The following is a 7,805-nucleotide window of genomic DNA, read 5'->3' on the forward strand; positions in this document are numbered from 1 at the left end:
CCGTGATAAAATCATAGTTTTCTCGGAGAAGTTTCTCGCTACGGCAACACACGGCCTGTATATTCATTAGACTTAATGAAGCATCTTAATTAATTTGGAACAGTTTATGTAACGCTAGACAGTTGCGTTAGAATATTATAGAGATGGGCATCGTCCTTCTTCCTGGTCTCGCGTTTACTTTAAAACCAGATTATTCTAAAAGTAGAAAAATTACAAGATAATTTAAGAACTAAGCGTTTAAGCGTTTTATTTGCTCTTGCAAATAATTTTTCTAAACATAATTTTAATGAATAGGCATATTTATATCCGATACGTTGTTCAATGAAAGAAATGTATTGAAAAAAATTTGCAATTATTCGATTCGATGTTTCATACAAAGATTGTAATAACATTTAAAGTTAAAAAATAATTTATTTATAGAGCGCACATAAACAACTACACATATAAATGCAATAAAATATCTACAGTCACATGATTAAGTATTTATAAGATGATTCTATATAATTCTAATTATAACAAAATAGCAATAATTCTAATTATAACAAAATAGCAATAATTAACAAAATATTCAAAAATTTTCATTTTACAATTAAATAGCAAAATTCAATAAGAATTTAGGATCTAAATTTAAAGAAAAATATTTTAACATTAGTATTTACTTATATTATATTTCCTATCATTATTACGATAAATTTGCCAATGAAATTATGCAATGATATGATAATTAAATTTAATATTTCTTATTTCTTATAATAAATTATAAATTACTCCTTACAGGTGAGTAATATAATATAATAATATAATAATTAAAATCATATTTCTAAAAAAAAAAAATGTATATTTACTATTTCTTATTATTTAATCTTAGACTATCGTTTAAAATTATCATAACTAGTAACGCTTCAACACGCATTATATCGCATGCTCTCAAAAAAAAAAAAGACCTTGAGAGTAGTTTAAAATAAAACACAGAGCGAGTACTAAAAATAAATCTTTATAGAAACAAATATATATTCATAGAACTAGATCTGTTGAACTTTAAGCAGATTGTACTATGCTATCTGAAAATGATATAATTTTAATATCAAATGGTTCCGCCCACAAATCGAATAATCGAATATTTTCAATAACTGTTGAACATGTTCAATATAACTTTCAAATTCTTTTTCAAATTCTTCTTTCATAGTTTTTTTTTTTTTTTTACAAAATTTAGATTATTTGAATATTTACTTGAAGAAATCTGTTGAAAATTTTTAAGCAAGTATTTAAGCAAATATTTAAGAAGAATAGAATAAAATATTCAAATAGAATGGAATAAAAAACTTGTAAAAATTCAACTTTAATCTTACACGTTAAATACAAATTTTAATTTTATTTTAATTAATGAAATTATATATGGCAATATATCTGTATACTTAATACCAATTCAAAGAACAAAATCTACGATTTTTTCTCATTTCTGTTAAAAGATATGTTTTTTTGATTAAATTTATCCTCGAAATAAGTTACGGTTCGTGTTACGCACAACGTTAAAAAGATTACAATATTTCAAGTTGAAAGATTCAACGTAAATATTAATTTCGTAAGATCAAAAATGGACGGAAGTGCAAGAAAGGTACGACCAAACAGTAGTTGTGTAAATCTTGATGTCATTTCGTGTCTAATTTCAAGCGATCTTATCCCATCTTCTCAGTGGAATACGCAGCTCATTTTCTCAAGTATTCTTCTCAAGTACTTTCATGACGGGCTTTTGTAATTGTACACGGATACACTAATAGTATCGATCTTTTTTAAAGATATCGACTTTCTATGCTTTTGTGCTCAAACAAGTGCTCAACAAGATTTAAAAGAACTTTTTCTCATCAAAACACATTATTATAATAAATAAAATATTGTTAAAAATAAAATTTTTCATCTTAAAAATTATAGTGTATCTGAAAATCTAATTATCGTAGTTTTAAAATGTATCGCTAATTGAAAAGATTGAGAAAAGATTGGTGCAAAGAATTTATTCCAAATCTCCTCGCGAATTAAAATTAAAAATTATTTATTATAATTGAAGAATCAAAATTACTCGTTCGAGATATACAATTAAAAACAGTATGTGGGATCGACGTCAATGCAAAAAATCGATTTGGTATGCGCGTAGACCGTTATCAGTGTGTCTAAGATTCAACACGCGTAGAGGGAAACGCGCGACGTTGGCGCGTGATTAGAAGTTGGAAAATCGATGACGACTATACTTGCATAAATTTTATTCAACGTTAACTCTCCGTCTCTTGCTACTGTGTCATTAGCACGAAGGATATAGTACCGAAATTTGCATAATAGCATCATCCCACATTGCGTTCAACTAAGAGCTCCATAAACAAGAAACGCGTTTTGTATACGCAACGTATTGAATAGAAACATAGCGAAGCGAGACAAATCGTTCCTTTTTCTACGAACGGTGGAAATAATAATTTTAAATTATTATAAAAAGATATGTAACTTTTCAAATTTTAAATATCTTCTACGTATCTTCTATGTACCTTTTTTGTTATCAATAAATTATTTTATGAATCGAATATAATAAAACCGAATAATCGTCTAAAAATCGCTATAACGTTACAATTTTTTCACCATTTTTCTCATCCTCTAATAACTTCTCTTTTAAGATTAATATTCTTATAATTAATTATCTGAAACAAGAATATATCGTATACGGCATATAAATAAAACATTATTATCGCCATTGATATAATTTCGTGGAATAATTGAAATTCCAAATCGAGTGAATTTCGCGTTAGCAGATTTCTACTTTGCCACCATTGCTACATGCATATACTGGACTTGGAGGTCACTCAACTGCAACGCGATGCAAACTATGCATTTGCATGTTCCGAGCATACAATTAACAAACCTTTTCCAATATGTATTTTGATTTACAATTATTTCCGATCGTTAAAATGTTTTCTTCGCTGTTTTCGAGACAAACGTTTCAAACGTTTGCCTAAAGTTCATCGATTTACCGATTCGTTTATCGAGGAACACGCGATAGTGTGCACCAAGGTCAGTAAACTGCAATACTATGCAAGCTGTGCATTCACGTGTCGACGAGAGAATTAATGCGCCAGCTCTGTTGAAACTTATCTACTTTCTAACCACGTAATACACGATTTTCGGTTTATTTATATTTTAGAACAATATTTTAAAACCATTTTTAAATCGGGACTTTTCTTTCTTTCTTTTTTCTTTTTTTTTAATAATTAAATAACGCATCATTTTTCTTTTATCGATATACCACACGAATTTCAATCGAGAGATATGTATGTATATCAATTTTACTTTTTCTCTATCATTATTTCGTTTTTCATAATAAAATGAATTTTTCAGTTTATCGTTTATCTATTTTATTATATAAAACAAATATAATTCTATATTATATTTCTTATGAGAATAATTTTTCTTTTTCAATAGAATTAAAATTAAGACGTTAAAAATACGCGTGTTTCAATCGTAGCACATAAAATAAAAATGTTCGAATACTTTTATTAAGCGAGCATATGTGTCATCAATGAGTCCAACATCCAAGCAGAATATATCTTTAAAAACTTAATTTGCAATTCTATTACGTATCGCCACGATTAAACTGTGAAGGTTCTCAACAATAAACTTGATGCCGATATTATCCTTCCAAAATTATGACAATTTTCCACGTTATATCCACGACCTAAACGACTATCTTGCGATTCACTATTCCAACAACCTTGACACTTATCGCAACTAATCGCAAACAACGTATTCCCCGTCACGAAAACACACCGTGCCTTATTATTATATTCCATTTACCAAAGATAGGAGAACAATATCAGCATTGCAATTATTTGAAAAATAATTCGTACGTTATCTTTTAATTCAAAATTTTTAAAATTTTATATCATATATATATATATATATATGAAATAACGTACATATTGAAAAAGTGGAAGTTTTATAAATTTTTAAAAAATTATTTCTTTCTGTTCGGCGAAGAACAAACGAGATACGAAATTTCTACGAGGGAAGATTTAGAGGAAAATAAAGAGAACAAGATTTGAAGCGTACCGCTTTGCCAATTACGAGGTCTGAATTGTGACAATGGGCCAACGGCGTGCCGGGTTTCTCACGACATTCACCACCGTAATTTCTCTTGGTATTGTTTAACTACACGAAGTCGTGACACGAAGAGTGGATCTCTCATCGACGGCTCGTTGATAGCGCGAAAAAAAAGCAGGACGCAATAACGGTGCCGATTGAAAAATCTCACGGCGATATCTTCTTTACGGTTCGCCGTCCACACTCTCGCCCTTAACTTCTACTTACTTTCTGTACGTACGTTTACTTATTGTACATTTTGCCAACCTTGGTGAAACCATATTATTAACCATATTAACGAAAATAGACCGTTCGATTCGTTGCGCAATTAATCTTTCTTTCTTTTTTTTTTTTCTTTCTATATAAGAATAAGAATACCAAAAATTCTTGTTATTTTTTCATATATCGTAAAAAAAAAAAATGCAAAAAATGAAAAAAAAAAGAAACTTTTATTCGTAAAAATAATTATTCCGCTTAATAGACAACAACAATTATAAATGTATCTTATAAGATATCTCGTAACGAAGCGGTTCGTTTTAAAAACTCATTCGTTACAGTATAAAAATTCCGCAAAACGAACAAATAGATCAATATATATATATTATTCGCGTAACATAATTCATGTTATTAACTTGTTTTATCGCTTAAAAACAGTTAATCCGATATATTTATACATATTATTCATATAATCCACGTTATTAAATTGTTTTATTGCTTAAGAACAGTTAATCAAATATATTTATTATGTATTATTCATATAACATATAATCTATATGTTAACTTATTTTATTACTCAAAAAACAGTTAATTTGATAAATAATCAAATGATTGTTAATTATTGAACAATACATTGTATTTTATAGTTAACGGATATTATTTCGAATATCAAGTAGATGAACATCAAGCAAAATATATTTTTTTTACAATAGCTATTGGTTCGAAAAAAAAAAAAGAGATTTTTATGAATTTCGATTACTTTTGGATTGTCATTTCTAATCAATTTGTACAGATTTTATGGGATCGGATATATGTGGAACGAATAGCATTCCATCAAACATTATTTTTACATTCGAAACGATTTTTAAAGAAAAGTTGAATATGGTAATCCGTTTCGAAGGTGTGGGAAGTGCTTTCACCGATCACTTACTGACGAAACAAAATTTCGCACACGATGGAGAGGGAAATCGCGCAACGCGTTATGTTTTCTGTTAATCATATCATTGTATCGAGACGAAGTAATTCGACTTTCTTTCAAGTAGATATCGATGTCGTACGTGATTACAATAGATCCTTATCTAAGGTTCTATAATATAAATATAATTTTACACGATAAACAATTTCAACATTATTACGCATTTTTGAGAAGTTACTCGCTATCAGATTTATCGATTAGATAATTGTATGTTTAATAACATTCAATTTTATGTCAATCTTTTATTTAGTATTTTAAAGATATTGATGAAAATTTCATTTCTATTTCGAATAAATATACATACATGTATAGTAAGTATAATACATAGAGTAAATAAGTATAAAATAAGTATTGTAATTTGAATAATTTGAATAATTTTATCTTTTAATAATCTGGAAAAATAATAGAAATAAAACTAGAATGATATTTTGAAAAGAGAATTTCAAAAGCGTTATAACTTATAATTATTAATTATTAATGGCATTAACTATTCATTTCAAGACATTGTTTCAAAACAAGATTATGTTAAATACCTATAGTAAACACACACGATCGACCTATTTTGTAATGCAAAATTCGTTATTACGCGTACAGGATATTTCACCACGAATGCTACAAATAAAGTATTAGAAATATTAGAAAAATTATATTGAAAATTCTTCGTTTATTTTAATCTTATTTTAAAAATTAAGTTATCACACATACGTTTCAATTTATTTCTTCGATAAATTAATAGAACTGCTACTATATTAACGATAAAAATATACTAATTAAAAAAAAAATCAAAAAAAGAAAAATTGTATTCTAAATAATATCACAAGTCACAATGTTTATCCTGTTGAATTTAATTTATCATGTTTTATCGTACTGATAAAAATAACGAAAATATTTATTACTCGAAATAAATGAAATCCAATTTTCTATTAATTTTATTTAGATTCTGAAGAGAAATTTCAATAAAATTCATTGTTATTAAAATGTATAACATGATATTTTGACATTTAAGACATCTTATCTTCCTCGAAATCCAATTTAAATTTGATCCAAGTTTATCCCAAGGTTAAAACGTATCGTGTAAATTTTCGTATACATTCCGTATCAATCACGTATCTTCATCGTGTTATCGTCATTATAACTACGATAATTCCTTTGTTAGATTTACTTTATACTCCATTCATGTTTATAAATTCACACAAATTTTTAATTTTTTTTTATAAAAACACGAATATAATATTTATATAGACATTACGATATATTTTATTAATAAATAAAGAAAATGAAAAACGAAATAGAAAACGAAATAAATATTATATAGTATCAAATAAACATAATTTTATAAAAATATATTTGAATTTCTCTTATTCTAAATTCGTTAGAAATTTTCTTAATCTTAACTAACACAAATCCAATTCAAAACTAATAAAAAAAAAATACCAACTCACGATGAACATTTCAGTAGAAGAGAGAGAGAGAGAGAGAGAGAGAGAGAGAGAGAGAGAGAGAGAGAGAGAGAGAGAGAGAGAGAGAAAATGCATTACCTGTCTGCGAAACGATCGTGCGGTATGCACGATCGGTCGGAGTGGACTTCTTCCACGGGTAGGTTAGTCAGCAGCGTAAATAACGACACGATAGCCGGGAGCGGAGGCTAGTGGGGTCAGAGAGACAGAGGCAAGATACGGATATTTCCTCGGATATTTGCATACAATCCGGCTGGACGCGAATTCACGGCGTTCAAGAATCCGTAGAAAGTGGTGTTGTCCTTCTTCCCTTTTCGCTTTCCTCCCTTCTACAGGTGACGCGGTTTCCGTTTTGTGGGCGTCGTCGATTCTCACTCACGATTCACGTTCTCACCCTTATTTTATCCATCGAGAAAAGTGGTTGGTTGGCGAATTTTTTTTCAAACGCAAAGCGAAATTTAATCGATCTCGAACGACACCGTGAAGTCGATTCGATACCGATTTACGGGAAGGTATCGTGGAAACACGCATCCAAAGAGCGCGGAGACACGATAACCAAGTGATCGCGAAGCAGTGGCGGGCGAAAGGAACCGCACGCTCAACAACCCAGCCAAGCACTGTTCAGGCCAACAGGTGAGCCGTGCCACCAGTTTACGGCCAGTGACGTATCACTCGCGTGTTCTATTCAGGGCAACAGGTGTGAACTATACAAGTCAGTGACGTAGCTTGCCGATCCGGGAACCGATCGCATGCGTCATTCTTTCCAACGTTAAAAAAATATCAAATATTTTTATTTCCCATATTTTTCTATCTTTTTAAATTTTCCACGACTGTCTGAATTTTCCCCATTTCTATATTTATAAAACATCTTTATCGATTTATCTTGTGTTTTAAATTATCCTTTATAATTTTTTCTTGCGTTACGTTAAATATGAAAAAAATCGGAAAAATATTTATACATGATAATTATTAAATATTATACGAATTATAAACAATATGAGTTTCATACTTGCAAATTAAAAATAAAATTTTTTATGGAA

General features: G+C 28.9%; 1 protein-coding gene across 2 annotated transcripts in view; it reads right to left on the minus strand.

Annotated features, from left to right (window-relative positions):
* Window positions 1-7,391, minus strand: part of LOC410078 (echinoderm microtubule-associated protein-like 2) — a 35,593-nt gene extending 28,202 nt beyond the window's left edge. The window contains exon 1 of one of the 2 annotated variants that reach the window (XM_026444771.1): window positions 6,847-7,391. The gene's annotated coding sequence lies outside the window, so the exon portion shown is untranslated. The remainder of the gene's footprint in view (window positions 1-6,846) is intronic. The other variant, XM_026444773.1, reaches the window with a different exon arrangement.
* Window positions 7,392-7,805: the final 414 nt, after the last annotated feature.

This window comes from Apis mellifera, linkage group LG13 (assembly GCF_003254395.2).
Source record: "Apis mellifera strain DH4 linkage group LG13, Amel_HAv3.1, whole genome shotgun sequence".
NCBI lineage: Eukaryota > Metazoa > Arthropoda > Insecta > Hymenoptera > Apidae > Apis > Apis mellifera.